Source organism: Microtus ochrogaster, chromosome 15 (assembly GCF_000317375.1).
Source record: "Microtus ochrogaster isolate Prairie Vole_2 chromosome 15, MicOch1.0, whole genome shotgun sequence".
Lineage (NCBI taxonomy): Eukaryota > Metazoa > Chordata > Mammalia > Rodentia > Cricetidae > Microtus > Microtus ochrogaster.
In genome coordinates this window covers 31,877,677-31,882,282 of record NC_022017.1, presented here as the reverse complement: position 1 = coordinate 31,882,282, position 4,606 = coordinate 31,877,677, and the positions used below count along the sequence as shown (strand labels likewise).

The 4,606-nt window shown below is 48.0% G+C and overlaps 1 protein-coding gene across 1 annotated transcript in view; it reads right to left on the bottom strand.

The window, feature by feature from the left end:
- The window catches only part of Col22a1 (collagen type XXII alpha 1 chain), a 226,488-nt gene that overhangs the window by 207,316 nt on the left and 14,566 nt on the right, over positions 1 to 4,606 (bottom strand). The window lies entirely within an intron of this gene.

Here is a 4,606-nt window from a genome sequence, read left to right as displayed (position 1 = left end):
CATCATCCCATTCTGCATCACAAACATTATCATCAACATCAGTACCATAGCCATGCAGCATCCACTCCATTCAGTATCCTCCCATTCAATATCCCCTCACTTCACATCACCAGTCGATATGCAATCCCTCTTCAGAATAATCCCCATGCAGTCCAGGCTGCAATGTCACTCACAGGCATCTTCCATATGCAGAGGCTATTTCTGATGTCTGGATTCTGTGATGCGCTTTGATTTGATCTTCCCAGATGTTTCCAATATGTCATTGTTAGTTTTTATTTTTTTTTTAATTTTGTTTTGCTTTGTTTATACTTGAAGTGACTGTAAGGGGATTTTGCTGCAATTGTCACCAGAACAGACCAGGCCCTCCTCATCTCACAGCTGTGTTTACAAAAATGCCTTCTCCCTGGGTGGATAACTTAAATCTCACTTCTGAGGCATTTGGGGAATCCTGGCTACGGAGGACCATGTGACTTTCTTGAGGGAATCCCAGTGAACATGTGTTGTTCAGGACCGAGTTGCATCTGTCTCCCCTTCTCCTGTTCTACTCACCATAGCTTTCCTTGGGTATAAAAGCCCCTTCCTTGAAGAAGAGCTACAAATTCTTCACTCCCAAATAATAAACAAGATCATTAGATTTCAGGCTCAAATATTCAACCCATTTCCTCTCCAGGGCTAAAAACTGGACTATGAGCAGTCACATGACCTGTCCTGGTCAAACCAGACTGAATGCCAGGCCTACGAAACAACCTCCTCTCTAAAGTTAGCAGGTCACAGGGTTCTATAGAGCAATGGCAGGCTTGTGCTGGCATCCTCTCTGCCCATGCACACCCACCCAATCCTGCACCCCACTCCCAGTCCCAGGGGCACAGTGACCAAAGACAGTATTGCATGGAATCTTTGGGTGACTGATGTCCACAAAGCCAGGCAGCATCCAGGGTAGAGAGGAATGAGGGACTTCTTTCCTGCTCTTTTTAGCTACAGTCTAGGAAATAGCTGAGAGTTTCCTGGTGTAACCCTCTACTTGGCTCTCATCATCCATCCATCCATCCATCCATCCATCCATCCATCCACTCACTCATGCATCCTTGGATTCCACTGTTCTTCAAACACACGTTCATCAGAATGTCTTCAATCAAACCCACTTTCTTCTTCTCACAGCAAGCAGCATCACCCTGAGGTCTGACACCTATGAATGGAAAGAGAGGAACAAGATTCATGCCGGGTGGTGATGGTGCATGCTTTTAATCCCAGTACTTGGGAGGCAGAGGCAAGTGGATCTCTGTGAGTTCATGGCCTGCCTGGTTTACAAGAGATAGTTCCAGGACATCTAGAACTGTTACACAGGGAAACCCTGTCTCAAAACAAAACAACAACAAAAATCCCACAAAACATTTTTAAAAAAAAGACCTAGATTCACTCTGTAAAGGCACCTGACTTTTGACTTTTTTAAAGTACAAACACATACAAGCAATTTTATATATGCCCAAACACACAGACACACATGCAACAATATTTAAAGAAAAAGAGGCTATGAATGTGACAGAGTAAGAGGTACACTGTCAGAGGATGTAGGGAGGAAAAGGAAAGAGGAAAAGGAAAGAAACTATAACATCAAAAAACATTTAAAACAATTTTTAAAAGAAATACAGATTGAGAACCAGCATGCTTTGTGAAGTGCCAGACACAGGCTGGTGTTTTGCAGGGCCCTGGGCCTCAGGGTAAACTAGGCCCTCATCCTGCCACCCTGCAAGAAATGCAGGGGTACTCTGTCTACCCCCCAGACAGAAGCTGTAGGAACAGGGCCAAGACCTGCGGGACAGATACTAGGAGCACCATGATGAGCAGTGGAAAGGCCTAACTTTACCAAGTGAACTCCAGAGCATGCAATTAAACAGGGGAAATCTACAATAGGTGGGTAGAAAAAAAACAGCACAGATATTTACTGCTGGTGTTCAGACATTTGTGTAAGGCATCTTGGGAACAACCACAAGCACCCGGAGAATCCCTAAGGGTCAGCTTCACTCACTGTGCCATAGAAGCACCACAATTTCATCATTCTAAGTAAACGCCAGGGCTGGCAAGGCGGCCTGATGGTTAAGAGATCTTGCTGTACAATCTCAAGGACCAGGGTGATGAGCCCGGCATCCACACACCAAACATCTGTAAGGCCAGCTCTGCAGTAGGCAGAACAGAAGGACTACAGGGGTCTTTGGGCTTCCAGTTTAGCCCAGGGTTCAGGGGAAGACTGCTTCAAAGGAAGAGGCAGAGAGTGACAGGAAACCAGCTGATGTTCTCCCCCAGCCCCTGCACATGCACGGGTGGGTACACCTCCACAAAAATGCACAGACAGAGACACACATGAATTAGCAAACAGACATGTCTCTAGAAATGCCATAAAGTAACAGGAGTGCCTGCCTAAAGAAAACGTAATCTAAATCCCGTGTCTAATTTATAGCGTGACTTTGAAGTGCACAGTCATGGGAGAGGGTACTAATGCTGATGTCTGCAAACTGATTTTTTTTAAAAATAATATTGTGTATTTATACTTGGAGAATTTTTGTCTCCTGAGAAAATAACCACAACGAAACACACAAAACAAAAGCAAGAGAGCTTTCTTCTTTAAGCCACTGGAGCAGGGTTTTCCATCACCTGTGCGCTGAAGCACTGTCCCCATTCAGAGGCAAGGCTGGTGACGGTGAGCCCTTACCAGCAGTCACAGCTGGAGGAGGCCAACCTGGGCAGGACGGAGCCCAGAGGCAGCAGTCTGCTCCTGGCCCTGCTGTCCTATGAGCTGTGTAGCATGTTTCAGGAGCTCCCTGAAAAAGTTTTCTGCCATTCCCAGAACATTCCTCATGCAAAGAAGTACTTACAGGTCTAGACTCAGGCTTGCAAAGACCTAGAACCAGCCTGAAGCAGACCGTCAGAATGACAGTGGTCAATACCAGAGGCCTCTGGCTTCCCAAAGCATTCTGGAACGACAGCTGGAGCTCTTACCCCTGAGCTTGCATGCTGGATTTCTGCCCCTCTGCCAGGGCCATGACATTGCTCTCTGGCTCTTTTCAGCCCAGACTCATGGCCAGCATTAACCTACATCAACCCCTCAACCAGTCCTACCCAGACTGTCTACTCTGGCTCAGTTCCCTCTCCAACCACTTCTACCCTGTTCTACTACTAAGGATGGCGTGTCTTCAGCTCTGCCATCTAGGAGCTTAGCAGCTGAAAAAAAAAGAACGAACATTTCTTTCATACAGTTGATGGCTAATGTCCATGGTCAGTGCCTTATTTGCATGCCAGAAAATGGGTTATCCTCATTAGCCCTCTGGACACCAGGGTCCTCATCTGTCAAACAGAACGCGTCATCGGTGCTGATCTCTTCCAAACTCGGGCTCCAGCTTTCTTGTAGTGGGACAATACTTTTCTTCCTGCTGCTCATACAACCTCTCTCCCTGCCCAGATCTGAGTGTGCCCAGGTCCTGGATGACACCCTACAGTGACCTCGTCTTCGCCTCAGCATCTTCTTTACTCAGACTCCTAAACTCTAGGAAAATGAGCAGGCCCACTATTCTCTGCGACTGCAGTACACCGAGATATTAGAGTACCCGGCGGGTCAAAGCAGCCCTAGGTCCCACCTCATCTCATCTGCCGAGTCCCACACAGTTGTGATCATCCCGAGTGCACTGCTTCCCCAGACCTCCCACCCTGCATTCTCAGCAATGCCCTCCCCCAACACAGGAGGCCCCAGTCTGCTTCCAGGTATCCCTACACAGCTCATGAGTCTTCATCGACGTGGGGACAAGGATCCACTACTACGGGAAACAACTAGTCCAGAAATCAGCACACGGCCCCCACAGGTACAGAACCTTACTATGTGCCTACTTCATTTAAACAGTGGGTTAGTAAACAATGCAGATCGTCACACTAGCGCCACAACAATTTGTGGAATAATCTACTGGGTTTTAGGCCAGAGACATCCTGGGGACCTGCTCCCTCTAAGGCGCACCCAGCTGTCCCACTCCAGGCTCGATCCACCGCCTTCCTAAGTCCCCAAGGTTGATTGTACTTCTGGCAGAAGACCCAGTGGGTTTCCCATCCAGGGATGGCTCATTCCTCTGCAGTAATGGGAAAGGGAGTCAGAAACTCTGGTCCCAGCACCTCCTCCCCCTACCAGCTTCCAACCACAGCCCTTGCTGGACCTGGAGAAGAAAGCCACACGGCAATCTACTGCTATCTAACGCCCAGTATCACCACAATAAAGAGGTGAGAGGTAAAAACCACAGGCAGGCTGGGGAAAGGAATCTCTCTGTACTTTCCATTCTGGGGAGGGACTGTCCTCAGAATGACCCCTCTAAAGTCCTGGAGGTCAGTCCTGGAGCCAGTGTCTGTACATCTGCTGTTGTCCAACACTCGTGCCCTTCCACACTCAACCCCATAACCACCACACTCCACCATTTCTAAGCAAACAAACTAAAAGACTTGGATCACCTTGGATGTCTGAGGTCATCAGTTCCTGGGCCACACAGATGATTGGGTGTTGCCAGGCAGAATACATGGAGCCACACAGATGATTGGGTGTTGCCAGGCAGAATACATGGAGCCACACAGATGA